This window comes from Cyprinus carpio, chromosome A16 (genome assembly GCF_018340385.1).
Source record: "Cyprinus carpio isolate SPL01 chromosome A16, ASM1834038v1, whole genome shotgun sequence".
Taxonomy (NCBI): Eukaryota; Metazoa; Chordata; class Actinopteri; order Cypriniformes; family Cyprinidae; genus Cyprinus; species Cyprinus carpio.
In genome coordinates this window covers 13,440,440-13,464,589 of record NC_056587.1, presented here as the reverse complement: position 1 = coordinate 13,464,589, position 24,150 = coordinate 13,440,440, and the positions used below count along the sequence as shown (strand labels likewise).

The following is a 24,150-nucleotide window of genomic DNA, read 5'->3' as shown; positions in this document are numbered from 1 at the left end:
CAAATCATTTAAACTAAAATTAATATTTTATGTCAATGTATTTATTTATTTCGTTGGTAATAAACATCGCCTACCCCCACCCACCCACACACACACCTTTCTTTTTTAAATGCTAATATCATGTAATGTAAGATAATGTAATATAGCCTACTTAAAACTAATATAAGATCATTTTAGAAAGTATCTTATGTGGGCTTCATTCTCGCTGACATCTTCATTCTTGATCATTATCATCATATCATAAACACCAGTCTTTAAAACTGTAAAACAGTTTGGCACTGTCAGTTTCGCATTCTGACAAATGATCTCGGTTAATTTAATCGTTTTAATGTAAGATTAATATTCCCGGACGTGTCAGTACATGGTGAAACCTGTGTGAAGAGATGAGCACAGGTTTTCGCCTTTGGTGCGCGCAGGTTTCGGACTGCCTGTTGTTTCGCGCGCGGGTACCATGCGCAATTGCGCAGAAACCACGCGACAAAGAAGGGCATGACAACTGCTTTGTTAATTGGAATAGGCTTCTCGCTATGTGTGCAGCGAGGGTGGTGAAAAGACTGAGATATAAGATGACACGTGTGAGTACGAAGTAGAGTCACGTTTAATTAATTTCCCTCTCTCCCTTGGGAACCGAGCTTTGTATGTGATCCTACATTTAGCTTGTATTAAATAACACATAATTCTGTCTTTATCTTTTCAATGCCGTCCGACCATTCTCAGTCCTTGCATGAGCTCATGGAAAGAAGTAAATGAACATGAAGCTTTTTAGTCTGCTCACAAACTTCTTCCCCGTTTATTATTACATTCACACATTATATAGTTGCATTGCAAAGGGTGGTGTAGTGGTTTATCCAATAAGCATTGTACACTACACCATATAGGAATGTCTAGAAAACAAGGGGGTTTCCCTCCTGCTGCCTCTAGAGCCCGTACATCTGTATGTTTTATATAGAATGGAAGTATGGCCAGGAAGTTCTGGACATATTAGGCATATACTTGGCCAAGGATACTTCAACTCTGAGCAGAAGGACAGACCGAACTCAATAACCTTCGGGCCTATAGCCCCCGTCCTGGTCTGAACATCTGAACTCATGAGGAAATATGCATGTGTGTGCATACATTGAGGTATAGAAAGAGAACACAGAAGGGAGGAGGGAGCAAGACAGAAGAAAAGGAGTAAGAAGGGAGGAGGGATTGCAGAGAGGCACAAAAAACATCTGGCAGAGAGCATAATATAATCTAACAGGGAATAGAGGATTAAATGAGTATTTAGGTATTAGGTGTTGGAGACTTTGAGTTTGTGGAATCAATGTGCTGCCTGTCTCACAATTATAGGGTGGAAACCATAAATATTGTCGAGTTGATCTAGAGATTAAAGTCAGTGGTGAGCTATATATATATAATTTTTTATAATTTTTTTTTTTAACAGTTTAAAATACATAGCCTATGTCAAATACCAAATGTAACAGTGACTAGTCCCTTAGACTATATTTAAGTTTTTATTAGCATAATTAAAACGCTCATATTGTCTCAAAAACAAGACAGCTACAGGTCACTTAAGTTTCTAGAGGAGGCATTAAGTCAAACCTATGCAGACTTAGAATAGTATAATAATGTATCAGATGTTTGATATACAGTATGTGTTAGATATAGTTGTACATTTTTATCTCTTTTAGTGGCATATTTTAACTGAATTTTTATTTTTGGGTGAACTATCCTTTTAAATTGAATAGATCACCCAAAAATGAAAATCATGTCATTATTTACTTATCCTAATGTTGTTCCAAACCTGTATGAGTTACTTTCTAATGTGGAAAACAAAAAGATGTTATCTTTAATATTGATTTAGTGTAATATCATAACAAAGTATCAAAGTATGCCTTTAAGGCTTTTTCTTCCACATAGGAACTACTTTCAGTTTGTGTGGTAAATATGATGTTTAGTGGACCAAACATGTTGATTTAACCGAGTTATTTGACTATGCAAAAGCATGGTGCACATTGCACATTTCCCGCTCCCACAACTGCAGCACATGCTTGTGCTGAATATCCAGCCTCCACAACTCCAGATGGATCAACACATGCTGAAAATGCGACAAACCAAGACGCAGTTTTCCATCTGACCTCAATCTATCACTTCTGTTTGCCTGTATAAATGTCAGCGTGCTTCCACTCTCAGACTTGGGGAGTACAACATAATCTTGTTGTCATCTTCTAAGTAGTTTTAACAGCCTCATCAGTGTTTGTTTGCATGTTAATTGAATCTGTGTGGGTGGGCTTTGCTTTATCCTATTCTCGTGTATCTTGTTGAAACACTTTTGCCATGGGCATACTGCCTTTAGTCTTATAAGACTGTTGAGTTCATAGTTATGTTTTGGATAAAGACCTTTTATATTAACCTTTTTGGATAAAGACCTGCATTTTATTTTGAAATAGATTGAGTTTGTTGGACTGATATAGCTTTGTATGATGCAGTTTAGGATGTAGATGATCAGATTAACCTTAAAAGCAGGTTAGAAGACAAAGGGCGCAGAAATCACCTGTACCGAGCATGAGCCGGGCTGCTTTAATGGTTTTTGAAACGATTACATGCATTCTAATGGAGGACATTAACATGCATGTGTTTGAAACAATAGCGTCCTTCATTGTTTCTCCATTCTTCATTAATGCTGTAATTCAGTGCAATGTGATTAACTGCCAAGTTTTGTGAACATCAAAGCTTTTTTTTTTTTTATATATAATTTTCCCCAATCAGAAACCCTATTAAATTAACATGCATTTTGAATCTTTTGCCAAATAAGTTGCTTAATGAATTGTGAGGGGCATTGACAGTGAACCAGGCCTCACATTAATGTCAGAATTAGACATTTAAATAACTGTGTGTGTGTGTGTGTGTGTGTGTGTGTGTGTGTGTGTGTGTGTGTGTGTGTGTGTGTGTGTGTGTGTGTGTGTGTGTGTGTGTGTGTGTTGTCCATTTCGAATCGGACTGAGATAGTGTGTGATATGAGTGAGGTCTCCAGTGCTCTTCATGCCCTGTTAATAACCTGGCCTGCTTTGATGTGGCAGTGTGGAGTGAGGTGGCTCTTTCTCTGCATCACTTGTGGCATGTAAATCCGGCCAGTATTTTATCTCCTTACCTGCTCAAGGGGCGACAGCATTTGCTCTGGCTGCCTGTATATGCACTCAGTTGTAGCGTGAGTCATGAGATGTCACCTGTCTGACAGGCCACTTTGGGAAAGAATGTGCTTCTGTTTGCATTTGCTTCTCTGTTCATTAGATGCTATTGGTTGTCTTTGTATGACATTCAGACATTCAAAGACATTCAATGTAACACTAAACATGGGATAAACATGAACATGAACACTGGTAATGCTCTGTTTCTGAAGGGCTTGTAGGACTTGTAACCAGGGCTTGTCTTTAGGCTATATCATACAATTGCACTTTATTTCACATAAATGTGACTTCATATCTCTCAGCTGTAATTTTATATATCTCTCAGTGTGACTTTGTTTGGTAATATGACTTTATATCTTGCAATAGCATATTTACACCATGTATTGTGATATTTCTCCATTTCAGCATCTTATAATATTGACTGTTTCTTGTCATTTCAGTTTTGTTTCTTGTCATTTCGACTTTCTCTTAAATACAACTGTTCCTCATAATTTTAACTTTTTTTTGCAATTTAGATTTATATTGTGACGTGTGATATTCCTAAATGTCTGCTTTGTTTTTCTTATTGTCAATTCTGTTTCTTGTAATTTCAACTTTTTGAAACTGCAACTTTGTTTCTTATAATTGGCACTTTATCTCTCATATATATTTTGCAATTGCATCTTTGTCTCATCATTTTGTCTTTATTTCTCAAAATGTTACTTTATATCTGTTACAATTTAATTTCTCATAAATTTGAGTTTGTTTCTTGTAGTGACTATATCTCATCTTTATATCTCACAATTACATCTTTTATGTCTTGTAGTGTAACTTTATTTCTTGTCATTTCTACTGTGTTTCTTGTAATATTTTAACTTTTTCATGGTTATCTTTTTATTTTTATGCTGAGGTGGCAACAGGCTTCCATATACTTGTCTGGTCAAACAAAGCATAAATTTTTGATTTAGTGTTTATATGTGTGCTATAAATTATAGTGTATGCAATTACACCTGCTCTAATTTCTGCTCTAATGTGATTGAAACCTAACAGGTAAGTTTTTTCTTTTTTTTTGACCGGTTCTGGCCAAAGCATCTCTCATGCCATCATAGAGTGTCAAAACTGCACTCCATTGTGCATTTGGTTGGTTAAAAACACATTTGTTGTTTTGTGCTAACACAGAGAGAGCATGTCTGATAGCTCTCTTGACCTTGAGATAAATGGCTGCCCAAACCAGTCCCTGCTTCACATTACCATTTAAATGATCCAAGGAGAAGGTTAGGTCAGCTCATTTGATGTTGAAATGCAAACCGAGATCAAAGGAGAGATCTCGCAGTGGCCTATATTTACAGTAGTCAGTCTTGGATTAGTGTGTTCGGTGGCAGAGGTGCAGAGTTTTGTCTGTGTGTATGTGTTAGACGAGAGTTTTGTAGGAGGGAAGAGCACATTGTCTATTTGTTCTGCTTGGTCCTTGTGGGTAGGTAGCTCATTAACCATTGTAGCTTGGCACAATAGCTAAGAGCGCCAGCTGTATGGGTACAACAAGTCCAGCACAATACCTGTAAACAGCCAGCGGCTTAATTGGAAATGGTCCCTTGGATCACCAGGCTTTCATAACAACAATAGACTTGTATAGGTGCATAATATCAAAATTGCAGAGACCTATTGGTGGAGAGTACATGTGTGTGTGATTGTGGTTTCTCAGCAAAATGCTGGTTTATTGATATTGCGATGTTTCCTGCCTATTTTAAGACGATGCATGTGTACTAGCTGAGTTTTTGTTTAACATGTTCTTATCTTTTTGCTCATGTTCCAGGTCACTGAATGGCACAAGCTCCAGCACCACCCATCTCCAATGATCACCTGAGACAAGAAAACACTAAAAGATCCAAACGAAGAGGATGAATGTACAACGGTGTGTGGTAATAAAAGTAATCCAATCACATAAAAGACTAGTGCAAAAGGTGGGAGTCAGCAGGGACCTGGCGGTACTATATTATTTTGATATATCATGATAATATTGTGTTCGTTTTATTTGGTGTACAGTCAGAAAAAAGGTACAAATGCTGTCACTAGGCAGTGTCCTTTCAAAAGGTACATATTTTGCATAATTTACCCCTAAAGGAAGGATATTATGATCATGATGAAAGGGTACTACTGCCCAAGTGACAGTTGTTTTTTCTTCTTTTTTGAAAGTGTGTAATTGTGATATCGTGACTCTTTTTTTGAAACTGGATTTGTCAAATAGAAAGAATCTAGAATGCATTTACCTAATGCCACAGTATATGACTTTCTATAACTAACAGGTTTGCTTTTATACTTTCTTGCACTCATTCATCTTTTTATATTCTTTAGCTGTGTGAAGATCAATTTTCCCCCACCTGTAACTACTCTACTTTTTAGGTTTTCCTTCATTTTTCAACTTCTGTGTGTTCAGCAAATTTACTGTTTGTTCTCTGTCTACTTATTGGTTCCTATATTCAAATGTAACATAATGGTAAAGAACTTATTTCAATGACCTTTGGTTTCTAAGTGGGCGGAGCCATTAGGCTCCTTTAAATGCTGTGTTGGAAAAACATCTCTTTTTTGACTGCTATCATTCATATATTCATATAACTATTATAATTCAGCTTGTTGGAAAGATTCTCTATGGTATTTTTGCCTCTTTAAAGTTTATCATCAGCACAGATATAAAATCCCCTTCAGCAGAGGTTTCCAATAGATAAGAGTATAAGTGCACTATGTAGTCCTTTCTTTTGTGGCTGACCGCTAAGGTCTTGTTTACTCTTCTGAGGAGTTTGTTCACAAACACCCTTGGTGTCACCCACCAGCTGTTCTCAAGGGGGTTGGTTTTGGGTCGTCCAACTACAGATGACCTCAGACCATGACCTCAGGCACTGGTAAACTGAGGCAGGTCTTTGGCCCAGCAGTGCCACCTCACATTTAAGTAAAGTCCATGTGATAGACCCAGCTTGTGAGACTGCAAGTTATTGGGTCTGAATGGTGCTAATCGCTGGGCTGGTTGAATGCGGGTTGGAACTCTGGTGTCCCATTAATCCTGGCCGGGAGAATCATATCAGGTTAGAAGTTCAGGCTTTCAGACTGCTCTGAAGTAATATGATCTGAAGGTCTTCTCTGTAGTGATTCAGCACTGCATTGAAGATTGTTAGAATAATATACTGAGGAGAGGATATGATTGCCTCAGTGCCTGTAACACTTTTTTAAGAGGAGGTAAAATAGAATAGAAATTGTAGGATGGTGGTACTATTTAAGTAAACGTAAGTTTTAGTATGGTCTCATGACTGCTAGAGCTTGAAGGCCATTTAATTAATTTAAACAACAATCCAGCTTTAGAAATGGTAAATAAGTTCAAGAAGTCACTCATTCACCTATATGACTGGTGTACTGTATATGTTGTTTTGGGTAAATGTCTGTTAAATGATGAATTCTAAATATGCTTATCTATTTTTTGCCATCCAAAAGTAAACAATCAAAAACAACAAAATCCAGCTTGCCTGATGTATAGACTCAAATGGAAGCCGGTGTCTCATTCATTTATGTCCCCAGGACATGTCCCCTTTAGGCCTTGTTTTTTGAGGGCTAATTGGGTCTTGTCTCACACCAGGTTGATTGGACCTGACACTTAGTGCAGGGTGAGGGTTCTTAAATTCACTGGAGCCAAAAGAGGGGATAAAACAATCAAAACTGAGTTACTGACCAGTAAATTTGCTAATTATAGTCCATTAGCCCGGGCACAGAGAGGTGTGAAGACAATCCAGATCCACATGGCTCAATGAGACTCCTGACACTTTGACCTAGATTACCCAGAGGATGTGTATTATATTCACATCTATATGTTTGTGTACTACAGACTATATTCATGATTTTAAAATACAATAAGAATAATTTACCAGCAATTCATAAAATGACCACAATATCAGTGAACCATAATATATGTCTCTGTGTATATATGAAGTTTTATGTTAAATGCATTGAAATAGTAATGTTGTGAAATATTATTACAATTTAAAATAAATTTTTTGTTATATTTGAAATTGTTATTCATTTCTGTGATGGCATAGCTGAAAATCCAGCAGCACTTAATCCAGTCTTTTGTGTCACATGATCCTTCAGAAATCATTTTAATATGCTGATTTAGTGCTTAAGAACCATTTATTATTATTATCAGTATTGAAAAGCAACACAAATATTAATATTCTTACTATTTCAATCTTTGAAATAATTTCCATGTTTCATATTTTGATACCTATTTAATATGTTTGCTAAACCTTGAGAAGTTATGAAGAAGTTCAAGTACAAATTCATGATGAATTCCATCACAGCAAAAAGCAAATTAACATTTGTGCCTCATATGTGTCTCATTTTCTCTCCAGGATTGGAGATAACAAAACTTTAACAACTGAAATTTAAAAAAAAAAAAAAGCTAATTCTTTGCAAATGAAAATTACACAATAGTGACACAGTAGGAGGTTGGTCTAGATGTTTTAAAGCTTGGTTGTTGTTGTTTTTTCCTTCCTAGTGTCATTCTTTCACTGTCAGTGGTTTGTTTTGCACTGTCCATTAGTTGAACCATTCAGGGATGAACCAGCTTGTATTATCTTGTGATCTAGAGTAGAAGATTGATATTCCCACGTAAGGTTACTATACATAACACCGGCACTTTAGAGGACTGTTCTAGTGTGATCTTTTGTTTCAAAACCGTTTGAGTGTGCAGTATATCAATTAAAAAGCCCCTTTTCTGGCCTTTGGAGGGGGTGGGGGTACAGGTCCAAATATTTACATTAGGGCATATCAGTTTGACGACTGTGTGGCGGAGCGGAGAGAAGAGCCGTTTGGTGCAGCAGAGAGGCCATTAACAGAGTTAAATGGCTAGAAAGAATCTGGACCAGACAGCTTTCCACACAGGATCACTCAACCGCAACCACGTAGCTTCATAGATACTTCCGTTATGTAGTAAATACAGTCATGAACAAAGACTTAGTTTGTAAATTAGTTTGTTAATGAGGAAACACCTTTTCAACACCTTTGCATTTGGCAGATATGGGTTGTGTAAATGGGTTGAGAGTTGGGTGGTGTAAAGAACAGGTCATACACCATCTACCCCCAAATGGCAGCATAATGTATAATGAACTAAAATAAATAAATGAATACAAATTGATTTTTTTTTTTTTTTAAATAACTTGAATACTCTTTAATATATTGGCTCTGGCTTCATTATTCACCTTGGAATAAATAAAACAAATATAACAAATGTAAATATAACAAATTATAACAACTATAAAATGTATAAAATTCATAACTTTTTTCCCAAGGCTGCCAAGCAAAGCTATTTAATTTTATGAGATTTTCTGATTTAAGAGTAATAGTTCAAGAGAGCCACTAGTACTTTTTCCAAGTATACTCTGCTATGTTTTGTACCATCTTCCTAATCCTTTCTGGCTGGCAAGGCTGCGTTTTATGTTTTATACACTTTGTGGCTGGCATTAGTTACAAATAACATTTATTTAAAGAATCGAGCAAAATAATGAACAAATTACAAAAAAAAAAAAAAAAAGGTTTGAAGTATTTGCTTCTTGCCAAGGACAGAGGAGGAGGAGACCAGTGATGATTTTAGGGTTAGTTGTCACAGTCTAGATTCACCGCTCTAGGACGAGTTAAAGCCATGCTTACAAGAACATTACAAGAGCATTGCTTTATTGCTCAGAGGTTGCTCTATCATAGCTAAGGAGCCATTTTTAGACATGCAGTAAAAGTATAGAACATTAAATAAGAGGTAAGCAAACAAAGGATAAGCCATTTGTTTGGGAAATAATTTGATGATAAATTTATTCATATTATTGTTTGTGAAATAACTGCAGGGGAAAACAACAGACACAATTTCTTTCTTTTGAAGGGCCCTAGCTGCTTCCTAATTATCTTATTTGATGCACAGAGAACCACGCTCACTCATCTGTCGTTTGGTCTCCTCTGCACATTGCTCAACGCTTCAGGTATTGTAAACTCTACTGCTATGGTGATGGGTCTCCATCCATAACATTGTGTGCCCAGCTCGAGATGACTGTGCAGATAGGGACAAGGAACTGGCCTGGAGTGACTCCCAGAATAATTAGGCTGCTTTGAATCCTTGGCATTAGAAAGATTATTGTTTGTCCCTCTCCTCTCACAGTGACATCTTCACTCTTGTGAAATTATGAACGCTGCACGGTTCCCCTCCAGGTTGCTTCTCTGGTTTGTGAGGTGTGAACTTGAGCGTAGGTGGAGGATTAAAGATGGTCTTTGAAGAACATCATTAGATAAGCCATGACCTAGGGAGGCAGATTTGACCCTTGAGGCACAAACAAATGCAGTGATCATTATGTTATATCTTATTTCCTAGACCATTTGAAGAAACTAATAGTAATAGTTCTCCTCTCTATTAATAGTTCCTTTCTTGCAAGCAGCATGAGCTTTTTTCCTCTCGTTTAATTTTGTAATCCATTGTAGATTATAATAGTGATGCATGTAGCTGCATCATCATACTGATCATATGTTACTGGCAGATTTAAAAAAAAAAAAAATAATATATATATATATATATATATATATATATATATATATATATATATATATATATATATATATATATATATATCATATTGTATATATATATATATCATATTGTATATACTCATTTCACCTATTTATGCATTTATCTTTATCATCAACTAACACTCAATTTGTAATCTTGAGCAAATCTTGAAATAAATAACCATTTTTTAAAACTGTACATTACATTGCTGTAATGCCTAAATTCACTTGTAGCATTTAAAATGATTGTTTTTAATTTTTAGTGCTATTTTAAATTTTTTTTTTAGAAAAAGAAAATGTCATTTTAATGTCATCCATTTATTGGTTATCAACCATTACAAGTAATTATTGACTTATCTGCCAAATTTTTTATATTGGTGTAACCCTGTGGATTTTAAACAGTATTTCTGATTTGAATATTTTTTTTTCTCATTAATAAGTGCTGTAAAAACATGAATGAAATTAATGAAACTGTACTGTGGGACAATTATAAATTGAAATAGTTTTATATTGCGGGCAGGATGTAATTGTATATAAGGTGTAATCCATTTAAACTCTGATCTTAAATATATTATATTGATCCATCATTTTTTCAACTGTATTTAAGCCGTGAAATTAGCTATAGAAACTGGCATGATGTTAAAAACAAATGTGATTGTTAGCTTTGGAGGGATGTGAGGATAAGCAAACATTTCCAAAAAACTGACCTTGTTTTAAGTTCCCTAATTAAATGCCTCCTCCTGAGTTGCACTATTGGGTAAAAAGACTGCCATGATGAATCTTCAAGACATAGCTGTCATTCAGTCAAATCAACTCAAAACCCCAATTATCATGATGAGACACAGGTTGTAATGCTGGTTAAAGTTGGTTTGGTTGCATGCGCTGGCTCATATTTTAAAAAGCACACTGGAGGGAAAGAACTGAATTTCCAATTATCATAACAAGAATATTCTCATATGGGCAGACAGCAGCAAAAAAAGTCATTTTTTATTCTGCATGATTTGGCAACTTAAGGAGGTCAAGACATAAATTTGTGTAGCCTTGAGCTATATTAAGTCTGCATAACAGCAGGAAGGGGGATGAGGGCTTTGTCTTTTAACATGCGCACTGGATGTGGTTGCATGTATTCTGGTGTGCTCACTGTGTCTCCCAATCTCCCTTCAGGTAACATGAGCGCATGGCCTTTTAAATATCTCATGGAATGTCAATTTACAGTGAGTTTATTAGTGCATTTGGTGCCAGAACAAATTTAGGAAATAAGATGTCATTAAATCATCTATGTTTCAAAGAGCACCTAAAGAGGGAAGCAAATAGTATGCTGAACGAGCATCTTTTGTACTTTGTGCTGAAATGTAGTAAAATAAAATTGTATCCAAAGCAGGCATTGTTTTTTTCCCCATGGTGGAATGCAAATAGAGGAAAAAAGAACTTAAGACATTTGTATTTGTAAATAAATAAAAAGAAAAAAAAATTTAAAACAGGGAGTTTTTGTTATCTTTTATCAACAAAGCTGTAAATAAAAAGTTTAGAGATGTAAAGATTATCACAGCATGTAGCTGTAGTATCAATGTTTCCCCATTAGAAATATTAATAGAAAAAAGTTATAGAAGTTATAGATCAGTTTTCATATTTCTGCCAAATACACTACTTGGTATTCAATATTTATTATCCAATATTAATGTCCATAGACTGTTATAATATATACTACCATTCAAATATATATATATATATATTATTTTTTTAAAGAAATTAATACCTTGATTCAGCAAATAAGCATTAAATTAAGTTGTTTAAAAATCTATTTAAAATAAATGCTGTTCTTTTGAACCTTCTATTCATCAAAAGAAAAAGAAGTATCACAGTTTTCACAAAAACATTTTCAACTGTGATAGAAATAAGAAATGTTACTGTCACCAGAACAAATTCCTTGTTTGTGCAAACATACTTGGCAATAAAACTCTTTCTTATTCTGATTCTGATTCTGACTCTACTTTAGCATCAAATAAGCATATTTGAATTATTTATGAAGAATCACATGACGTTAAGGAATGGAATAATGGTTGCTGAGAATTCAGGTTTGCCATCACAATAATAAATTATATTTTAAAATATATAATGTATATAAATATACAAAATCACAATATTACTGTTTATACTTATGTATTTTTGATCAAATAAATGCAGCCTTGGAGAGCATGAGAGACTTTCATTATTGTTTATATATTCCCGAAGACAAAGTTTTGAATGATAGTGTAGGTGGAAACATATTTTGTGTGTAGAGGGGCAGGATTTTTTAGTTTTTTGTACATGCTCAAATGAATTAAACAGAGCCTGGTCTTCACTCTGCTTCACAAGATAAAAGCCCTTGGAAGAACAAGCCAGATTCCCTGCACCCTGTCTCCACAGATCCTGTCATTGTCAGAGGATCCCAGGCTCATAATCCTGAGAAACAGCCCAGCCAAGCAGGCAGGAGTGTGCACAAATCTGCCCACCAAACCCACAGGCTTTTCATTTGGATCCATTCTGTATCCTCGCCCTCTCCCTCCAAGTCATGCCTCCAGTCCATGCATGACAGTTTCCAACATCCCCTGCCAAAAATGTTTCCTGGATGCTTCCTGACCTCTGAGTTCTGCGTCTCACACTTTTTTTTTTTCCCATCCAAGCATGTCTGCCGTTTCTTACTGGCTTGCGAGACGCTGCCCACACAGTGTGTTGTCTTGTGCTTGTACGGCCTCATGAGGTTTGTTTGCATGTGTATTTGATTCCACTCTGTGAACACGTTCATATAGATGCACTCCATAAGATAAAGAGAAGCACAGGGTCTTGTCATTCCTCCACAGCTTAATCAGGAACTACACAGAGGAGAGGAGCACAGCCACATGGACCTTCCTGATCATTGTAATGAGGACCCCTGGCAATGCAGCCAGCGAAGTATAATTGACTTGTTCGTCTCTTATTTTCATAATAGACACTCCCTGACCCAGAGCACATTTAGTTTGCTATGAGAGATGTCAGAAAGCATTGGAAGTTTCCTCCGCACACCCATTAAATCTGAAGGCATGCCACCCTGTCTCCGGCCGGACAGCACTGTCATTGGATGCCCAGCTCATTATGCAGATGGAAAATGTAAGTAAATGATTCCAAGACTGGCTGAAAACCTCCCTTGTCCATACACAACCTTTCCCCGCCGCCTCTACCCTGGAGCCTTTGAAGGCATCTAACCACCCCCCACCCCCCAAAAAAATACAGTTCTGTTCTTCTGAAAAAAAATCAAAATTACATATAAATAATAAAAGCGCAGCAGTGCCCCTTGACGTGAAAACCTGGTGAAGCGTGTGGATGTCATTGTTGTTGCAACAAGGCCTGCCATCTACCTTTCAGGACCAATTTAAATCAAATTACATATTTTTTTGCAGAGGTAAGGGTTAGCCAGTGAGGGTGAGCCTGGTTCTCTGTCCCTGCTAGCTGATATGAAACAGAACATCTGTGTATATGAGTGCCCCTGCGCAATTCTTCACTGACCGTGTCTGTTGCGATTTTTGGAGCTGTCGCATTCATTGCTATGGACAGCCATAATGGGACATATCCCCATATATCTGGCATTGGGAACACAAAATTAGATCATTATCACTTAAGTAAACCTACTACTGGCACATTTTAAAATGTCTGCAAGTAATTAACTGCTTTGCAAGTATTCAACATCCTCTATTTCCTGGCACACATATAAGAGTCCTAGAAAATATTAACTCTCTAATAGGTTTTTTACATTACACGTGTGAGGAAAAAGCCACCATCTTCTTTCCTTTTGTATTTTCTATCTCTGTGTTGTTTAATGAGATGATTGTGTCTCCCATGTGCCTTCATTGAACTTTTATTTTGTGGTTGGCCTTCTATTGCTCGTGGCGCGGCGGCTGAGATGCGGAAACATCATTAAAGTAATTACTACAAGCTCTAGTAGTTGCAGGAAAATAATATGGTGGGGGTGGTCTTTTTTTCCACAGACAGGAAATCCTTTTTTCACCAAACATTCAGCACTGCCATGATTGTTAGGACAGACAGGACCCATCGCATTTCCTGGACCTGTTATGGAAATGGGGAAAGAGATGGAAAATCCTGGTGATGTTATGCCTTCTATTCAGTCATTGTCAGAATATGGTTGTCAGCCCTGTTTTAGAGTGCTAAGTACGGTTATGTTCACACACAGTTCTGTTATGAACCAAAGTGACAACTGTATTCTGTAACTGAATACACTCTTCTAAATTTTCTGCATCGGTAATTCTGAGTGGCTCAATAGCGCATTATGCAGTTTTATCGCCATATATATATATATATATATATATATATATATATATATGTATGTGTATATATATATATATATATTATCTGTGTGTGTATGTGTTCCGATATAACAAGGTCTTTGTTCAGAAACCAATGAATCCGAAACTAAATAAGGTTGAAACAGGAAGTGAAGAGGATGATTCGAGAATCGCACCTACTTGTAAATACTATTGGCAATCCCTAGTGCTGACTTTGTGAATGTAAACATAAAACTGCATCCTGTTCGTATTTTGAATATCTACAACATGAAATCCATATTTCCATTTGGCCACATGACAACTGACAAATTATATAGCATAATCTGTTTGTGAAGCGGAAAAATAAAGACATCACTTTACAGGTAACGGTGACATACTCTTGTGACACATGCTGCTGATATCACTTTTCAGGTATAGGGTAGCTTTCATTCTTGTTTAGGTATATGGTGATAGGTGTTTGTTTGTGTATGAATTTGTATGTAAGAAGAAGAGAACAAGGACCATGTGTGCGAGCTTTTTTTTCTAATTTCTCCTCTCTCAAGGTTTTGGCCTTGATGCAGCTTAGCAGTACAGGTCACTCCCTGCCTTGTTTCACCAGCACTTTTCGGTGGCTCATTTATAATGTCCTTGAAACTGAGTAACACGCACATAAGAGTGTGTAATAACTGTACATTTTAAAGAAGTGTTCTCTCACTGTAACCACATTTGCATATGATAGTTTGTCCTGTTTAAATATTTTAAATTTCACTTTTTAGTCTGTTTGAAAGAGCACTATACAAGCATAAAGGAGTGTATTCAGCAGAGGAGGGTTTGCATTCACTAACTGGAGATGAAGAAAAGTATTGCATATTAATTAATTACTTGCATTGACATTGAACTGAACTGCTGATTGGAATGCAATCTAGTACCATGTCTGATATTAAACAGATGATCATATTGAACCTCTACATAATAAAGATGTTCTGTCAAGTGTTTGTTAACCAGAGAAGTGGGGCTAGTGAGCAAGAAGGGCTCCTCAAAGTATGCTAATATTCTTATGAAAAAGGAAAAGAAAACAGTGTTTTTCTATGCTCTGCATTCCCTACTTCAAGTATTCTTCCCCCTTAAACTGTCAGTTTTACCAATAAAAATGTCTTTCATTCAGTCACTAGATTCTTTTCTCAGATGTGAGGCTAATGATTCATATATCTCCAGTTCTGTTGTGGCGACCACTTTCTGTGACTTATAGGAAGTAAATACGAAGTTCAAAATAACAGCATTTATTTGAAATAGAAATCTTTTGTAATATTGTCAAATTTTTTTTTGTGTCACTTTTAAACAATTTAATACATCTTTGCTGAATAAGTGTAAATTTTCAAAATCTTACTGAAACCAAACATTTGAACGGTAGTGTAATGTTAACAATATGTTGTTATGCATAAAAACTTTAATTAAAAACAAATTAATACTCTTTGAGAAAAAAAAATTAGGTTACATGTTGTCAAGGCAACAAAATTAAATAATTGTTTCTTAAATTAAATAATTAGATTTTATATTGTCTTTATAATGATTCATTAATTGCTCGTTATAGTTAAATTGTATTATTTAAAACTTTTTTGGTTAATATATATAATATTTTTGGGCTAACACTAACTTTAATAACCCTAAAAATACATATTATAAAATCAGTTTTTTGTTTTCTTCTCTAAAATTGCAGGTCTCCTTGCGGCCCCCTGGGGGTCCCCTGAGCCCAGTTTCAAAAAGTCTGTCCTACAGGGTCGAATTACCCACACAGTGCATGTATAAATAGTTGACTTTGTTTATTGAACATTGTTTATTGAATAGAGAGACATGCTATATTATCCCAAAGACAATATGACATCTTAACCTGGCCCCCTGCAAATGATATAGGGCACCCCACATACACAGAAACAAATAATTAAGACCTAATTATTGCAAAAACAGACAAAGGAATGAGAACTATTGAAAGGGGTGCACAGGAAAGTGTCATTTTTAACTGCATGAATCCCATTGCAAGGTTGCAAGAGCCTGTGACACAAAGGAGACCGTGGCTGACAAAGCCGGTTCCTCGCTATGTGAGCCCAACCTAAAAGCATCTGGCCTAATAGGCTGGTCATTCACATGTTGAGAGAGAGAAAGCTTTTTCCTCACGGGCCAAGCTAAAACACAGGCCTCAATCTCCTCATGTACTAATCATTGTCTATTTGCAGGGGATTACGGGGGCCAGCCCACCTTTTATCAATGGGTGTGGTTCAGCTATAATCATCCCTAATTTTCCTCTTGTTTCCTCTTATTCTAATTCACCGTCTCTCGTGGCCACACTAACATGCTCTAAATGGGTGTTGCTAACATGTGCTGTCAATCAAAGGCCCTTGAGAGTGAAGCGGTTTGAGTTGACACTCAGGATCATTTTTTGTTTGCCAGTCAGTGCTTATATCCCACCGCAGGTGAATGGTGCGACTGCGCTCTAGGGATCTTTTCATTCAAATTTAGACAGGTTAGTTAAAGTTTAAGGATTAGGGGAGGGGTAGTGCCAAAAAGCTTAATTATTTCCATGTTTCATGTTATGGACAATATGATATCAAATAGACAATATTAAAGTTCTGTACAATTGTCTAAATAAATTTAAAACTAAAATTAAAAACTAAAAAAACAGTAATTTAAGTGGTACAACACATTACAGGCATTTATTTGCTTTGAAGATTCATTTTAAGTGAATTTTAAATGACAGCATGTGTAAAAAAAGATAGGAAATCAGCTTGATTAGGATTATTTTGATGATTAGAAAGTTCACTGTTTATTTGAAATGGAAAATATATCTGCAAAGTTAAGAAAGATTAAAAAAAGTCACTTTTGATGAATCATCCTTGCTGAATAAAAGTATACATATCTTAAAAAAAATAATAATAAAAAACTCTTACCTCACACTTTTGAATGTTAGTTTAATGGCAGCTATACTGTATATGTATATGTTTATGTATAAAAATTGTGATTAGAATACTAATTTATTAGAGGTGGAACGGTTCAACTTACTCACGGTTCGGTTTGTATCACGGTTTAGAATCACGGTTTCAGTACGGTTCGGTATGCGCTATGTTTAGGGAAAAACTATACTGTCAAATAAGAATGATCTATCTAACTACAAGCAACAGCACAAATAAATACAAAAAAGTAAAGATACAAATAAAATAAACAGTGATTTTCAGTTGTTTTTTTTAGGTAGGTCTAACATTAGTTTATGTACAGAAATTGAATAAAGTAATGAAATGTAAAACAGCATTGCATATTTGACTGTACATATTAAAGATTAATCTTTATTAAAGTTACAAAAGCTATTCAATCAAGAGCAGTGAGTGAATTCTTTGTTGTTGCTGTTTTATCAATATTAAAAAAGTGCTGTCATCGTAAGAGAATGCACTGATCCAGTGCACTGATACAGTATTTTCAGACAGCTAAGTCTGCTATAGGATTCTTACTAAGACGGGCATTTTGACCATTTTTGTGTGAATATGTCCTTTGATAAAAGGTAGGAATATTTTGTGACAACGAGACCGGACACGGGAGTGATGTGAGGTGTGTGCTTATGAAGCAGTCTTGATGGGGGTGATTATATGGAACAGGTGCATGCAATCAAAACTCAGGTGAGGGTGTGCACTGTGATTGGGTAGTGGGCGAACCTGGCCGATCCGTGACTGTACCCCCTCCTCCACGGCCCGCTCCTGACCAGGTTGGTATGATGGAGCTTCGGATTTTCGAAGGTCTGCTATCATCTTTTGTCTGTGCACTGCCCGCTGGAGATGATGGTGAGCAGTGTCCCAGATCCTCTCGCTCTCTTGGAACAAGTAGTCAATGGACGGAACATCAAACGGTTCCCCAGACCAGGGAAACAGGGGCGGCTGGTACCCGAGTATGCTCTGGAAGGGAGTGAGTCCAGTGGAAGGCTACCGGAGGGAGTTGTGGGCGTACTCGGCCCAGCCTAGGAACTGGTTCCAAGAGTTCTGGTGGCCATGGCAGAAGGAAGCGTCCAATTTCCTGGATCTTCCTCTCTGTCTGCCCATTGGACTGAGGATGGTATCCTGATGAGAGGCTTACGGTCACACCTAGGAATGAGAAGAAGGCTTTCCATACCCTCAATATAAACTGCGGTCCCCTGTCTGAGACAATATCCTCAGGAATTCCAGTATATTGGAAGAGATGATTCAACATAATTTCGGCAGTCTCCATTGCTGTAGGCAGGCCTCTGAGGGGGAGAAGACATAAGGATTTAGAAAACTGATCGATCACTACTAAGACACGTGTTACTGTGGGAGACAGGTAGGTCTGTGATGAAGTCAACTCCTAGGTGTGACCAAGGGCTGTTGGGAACGGGCAGCGGAAGGAGTTTGCCAGATGGTGGGTGGCGAGGGCTCTTGGAGATTGCGCCTTCTCACATCCCTGGGCATACTGGGCCACCAGAAGCGAACTTTCAGCAACAAGAGAGTGCCATTGGTCCCTGGGTAGCCAGTGCCCAGAGAAGTGTGAGTGAATCAAGGGAGTGCTCTGTGCTCTAGTGACGTACTGTAACCCAGGTGGGCAGCCCGGCGGAGTGGCTGTGGAAGCATCGGAGGAGGGAACTTAAGTAGAAAACCACTGGATGGGGCTGACGATGAGTTCCTTGGGTATGATGGGTTCTGGTTCTTCCTGACCTTCTTCGGGAGCATGGAGGCGTGAGAGAGCATCAGCTTTCATGTTTCTTGGACCTGGACGGTAGGAGATGATGAAATTGAATCAGGTGAAGAAAAGCGCCCACCAGGCCTGACTAGGATTGAGTCTTTTTGCATCTCATAGGTATTGCAGGTTTTTGTGGTCTGTGAGGACGGTGAACGGATGTTGTGCTCCCTCCAACCAATGCCTCCATTCCTCCAAGGGCAGCGAGGAGCGCCCTGTTGTCGATGTCCTAGTTTCTTTTCGCTGGGATGAGTTTGTGGGAGAAGAAGGCGCATGGATGGAGTCTGGCTGGAGTCCCTTGCTGCTTAGACAACACCGCTCCTACCCCGGTGGAGGCGTCCACTTCCACAACGAAGGGCTTAACAGGGTCTAGATGGATGAGGAGCGGTGTGCTGATAAATGCCTTTGAGTGATGTAAAAGCTTCAGTGGCAGCTGGTGACCAGGACAGAGACTTGGGCTTGTTTCTGAGCAGGTTGGTGAGTGGACTGGTGATGGTACTGTAATTCTGGATGAATCGTCTGTAGAAATTGGAAAATCATAGGAAGCGTTGGAGTTCTTTGATGGTGGTGGGTACTGGCCAGTTCTTGATGGCTTCCACCTTCCCCTCGTCCATTTGGATGCCACCGTTGTCAATGTTGTAGCCAAGGAACAGCACTGAGGGTTGATGGAAGGAACCTTTTTCTGATCTGAGGAAGAGATGGAACTCTCTCAGGCATTTCAGGACCTCTGCAACGTGGCGACAATGTTCGGACATACTCCAGGAGTAGATGAGGATATCATCAATATAGATGAGGACAAACCGATGGAGAAACTCCCCGAGTACCTCATGCATGAAGTCCTGGAATACGGAGGGGGCGTTGACTAATCCATACGGCATGACGAGATATTCATCATATCACATATCCGGATGAGGTTATAGGCACTGCGGAGGTCCAACTTGGTGAAGACGGTGGCTCCGCGGAGATGTTCCAATGCTGCTGGGACGAGGGGAAGTGGATAATGGAACTGTTATTTTATTGAGAATCCAGTAGTCGATACAAGGCCACAAGCCTCCGTCCTTCTTGGCCACATAGAAGAAATTCAAAGCAGCAGGGGATGTTGAAGGCCGGATGTAGCCTTGTAATAATCCTCTTCAATATACTCCTCCATGGCCTTCTGTTCTGGGAGTGAAAGTGGATAAATCTTTTCCACACGGAATCAGATCTATGGCACAGTCCCATGGCCTATGTGGTGGCAGCTGTGAGGCCACCCAAGGCACCCAAGAATCACGTCAGTGATTGGGTAGTGGGCGAGCCTGGCCGATCCATGGCGATAGTTTCCAAAATTGAATAATTTTATTTTATACTGGTTTTGTCAATTACTAATAAATTGTTTTAAAATAATTGTTAAAATATATAATTTTAAACATTAGAAAAATTAGAAATGAGCACAATTTAATATCCAGTAACTAACAAAAAAATGACTAATATCGTGTGTTGATAGAGAAAGTGTGTAACTGGGTTTATTAGAGAGTGCTTGGACTCAAAAAGTTTCAGCGCTGCACAGAGAAATGGGTGCAGTGTTACACCACTCACTGGCTCTGATCTGCCTCCAGTGCCCCCAAATCTATAGAAGAACTGTAGGAGATACTCAATGCATGTTTTTCATGTCAGTCGATATCGATAATTATCACAATGCATTTCAAATCTTTTATTTCTTTCAAGTCAATTTAAATTTTGCTCCTAAGAAAGTTAGAAACCAGACCTTTAATTTTTGTTTTAAACGATGGTCAGAACATGAAATAGACATCACATTTTTAATTTTTTACACTTTTCCAGTTATTTTTCCTTAACAAAATAAATATCTTTATGTAAAAAATAAATTTCTTAGTTTCTGCATGTTCTAATGAGTGATATTGTTTCAAATCATGAAACAGGTTTGTGTTGCCTGACTTTAATAACATACAGGCTGCAATATTAATATTACTTTTTTTGTCACTTAAAAATGTAGTAGTAGTAGCTTGAGTTAGAATGCAGCTGTAAATTTATGTTCATTATCAAAAACAGTAACATCTGTAAAAATTTAAATTCCTTTAAATTCCTTCAACTGCAATTAATTTCCTTCAACTGTTGTATTCCTTTAGTACTTGCACAAGACTAATCATGCGTACGGGATGCAAATTGATGTTTTGCCTCCTATTTCTTCACCTATTTTTGAAAATGCGCAAAAGTCACACGAATTTAACTTATTTTTCAATCATTAAAGCATTCGTGCATCTAAACAAATGTCTTTCAAAAAGAGTGAGCGATGTGGATGTAACTAGAAGTCCAAGTGGATTGCAGAGATGAAAGGTTCTGTATGCTGGTGTCCCCAATTTGAGAATACATTTATCCGTTAATAAACTTCTCTGCATACCTCATGCAATCAAATTCACCATGCATGAGCTCCAGCTTTATCTGCTTGACAATTATCTGCTAACAGCAATTACTCCGATGGCTGTGCACTGAATAGAGCCATCTGAACCGGGGTTTTGAACCCTAGCCACGGTGTGTAGGCTTTCTCATGGTGTGTGTTGGTGAGCACAGAGCTCCTGTGAGGCAGGATCACCTTGTGTTTATATGGAGATGTAGGCAACGATAGGCCATCACAATAGAGGCTTTTCTGGTGGAGTGTTCGAGTCTGTGTATGAGTGTTTGGTGTGTGAAATTCTCCTTTGGTTCAGTCGCGTGTGGGTGAGAGTGGGCACGTGTGGAACATGTGGTGGTGTTCTCAGAGGAACAGCGGGGCCTTAATGAGGACTAGCCCTGGATGGCAGCTGGTAAAGTCCAGCCGTAGAATAGGTGGCTCTCCGTGCCCCTTTATGCACACACAAAAGAATGCTAATGAACCCCGCTGCTGAGTGGAGACTGGGAACCAGCCCACATGTCGCACACACATACACACGCTTACTTGAAGGCCTTTTCACCATAACTTTCCACCAACATCTACAAAACACAGGGGGACGAGTCTTGTGGCAGCTTGCCTTTGAGTATGTGTGTGTTTGAGTTATAAACAGTGCATTGCTGCCTACCTGCCTCTCTGTGGTCAAATTCTGATTCTCATATCTGGTCTAAATAATGTTAGTGTAAGAGTAGTGGCTGGAGTTTAAGGACCCCCCTCCTGTAGAGACAAAAAGTCCTTCATTCTAGAGCCCACCTGAGACCTGACCAAACAGATCCTGCTCTCCCTGACTAGGCAATCAGGCTTCATTTACAAATTATTCATTTTTTTCTTTAACCACTGTAATGCCCTTCAGAATGCTGCATTCTGACAAAATTAGGCCAGCTTTTCATCCTTTGTTGTTCAAGTGTTCTTGAGTAGGTTTCAACTATCATGAGGCAGTTGTATTTAGTGCTGTCAAATGATTAATCGTGATTAATCGCATCCAAAATAAAAAAATTTTTTTTACATAATATATGTGTGTGAACTGTTTATATTTATTATGTATATACAAATACACACACATACAATCTATATTTTGAAAATGTTTACATATATTTACATGTATATATTTATATAATTTATAATATATATAAATATATTTAATATATAAACATAACATATTTTTCTTAAATATAAATGCATGTGTGTGTGTTTATACATATATACATAATAAATATACACAGTACACATATTTTATGAAAAAAAACTTTTATTTTGGATGTGATTAATCGCGATTAATCGTTTGACAGCACTAGTTGCATTCTCTGTATATCCTCTGAGTCCCTTTGTGAAATCCAAGGTCTCACGGGAGGTAGAGTATGTGCTTGTGCCTGTAACCATGTCTTTGCTTGTGTCGATGTGGATGCATGTGTGAAATTTTGTGCTGCTTTGATCATGTAGCCATGAACCTTTACTTCAGTTTTATATATACACACACACACTATGTATATGTGCTTTATAGGGAATGATACTGCAGAAACTCAGACATCGAGTTTCATTTAATCATGGCTAACCTTAAATTGATTTTCTTTTAGTCAATCTCACCATTTACAAATTAGAGCTGTAAATGGCAGAGCCCTGAAGAGTTTTAAGTTAGCATTAATTAAATCAACATTAACCATTAACCATCACTATTCTTTAGATTTACAAATGTGAATCTGCATCAAGAACTTCATCTGAGACATTTGTGATATAACACAACCAAACTAAGACACAGCCATAACTGGATAATATCTTTTAACCGGCAATAATGGAATTCCATGGGATGCCATTTAGCTACATTTCTTTTATAAGATACCTCCAGATGTTGTCCACCTAGAGAGCAGTTCAACTGGTTATGACAAGTTTTTATGAAGCGGATCTCAAAGATGAAATAGTCGGATCATGATCTTTCCCTCATCTCAACTTCAGTTCAGGACAGTTGTCAGGGTAACACATTAAGCCAAATGACGGTTTAAGAAATATCAAAGTGTTGCAGCTGTTTTCTTGAGTGTGAGAGTTTTGTGGAGGAGCTCAGGAGGAGCACTTTGTAGAAGGAGTGGAAAGTGAGATTTCAATAGTAATTATGCCGAACGCAAATCATAACCGAAAAGGGTCCTAGAGGCCCGTGTGGTGCCACTTCGTCCAATCAGCCAGGGTGACTTCAAGAATATCTCCATGATACTTCAAAACAAAAGTCTCATTACAGGTAATTATGGTTTGCCAGTCTTGGAACAGAGCTTACTGACCCCCCTTCCTCTTCCTTCCCTCAGCACTTTCATCCCCCCATTCTGTACAAGAGGGCAACAGGGTCTGGAGAAGAGAGGCTATTACCTGTACGTGGTGCATCCGACATCACGGACACCGATGTTCTTCTTCCATTCATCTGGAGTGGCTCACTTTCCATAGCAATTACTGGCCGTGAGATCAAAACTGGACCATCAGGGGGAATTGCGTGTCCTCTGGCAGACTGTTGCATGCGTGTGAATAGACTGGCCGATGGTACTTGGCCATTGAGTGCACTGGCAGAGTGACTCGCAGAGGAAATTGGTAAACTGACCGACTGATTACACATGAAAAAACTGTGGCCGACTGTTACGAACATCCATAAGCTTTAAGGTCATGTAAATTTGACAATAATAGTACAGTATTATTCAGGTGCTATAAATTTTACTTTATTATATCCTGTATACAGGCTAGTATGTAGTATATTGTATTTAGTAAACTCATTGTGTCTGTTTGTGGTGGTCCACTCTGGAGCTGGTGCAGCAGGCCCTGTCATCTGCAGGCCATCTCACAATGAAGGCCAGCAGAGCTCACTGTCATATTACTCCAAGACATAGGTAATCATTAGCCTTGTGACACATTCAGCTGTTTCCTCTGCTACAATTAAAGGGATACTCCACCCCAAAATGAAAATTTTGTCATTAATCACTTACCCCATGTCATTCCA

The 24,150-nt window shown here is 37.8% G+C and overlaps 1 long non-coding RNA gene across 1 annotated transcript; it reads left to right on the top strand.

Annotated features, from left to right (window-relative positions):
• Positions 1–411: 411 nt before the first annotated feature.
• LOC122148015 lies at positions 412–24,150 on the top strand. The gene is made up of 3 exons (XR_006162004.1): positions 412–575; positions 4,963–5,061; positions 23,471–24,150. It is a non-coding gene; the product is annotated as an uncharacterized LOC122148015 (long non-coding RNA).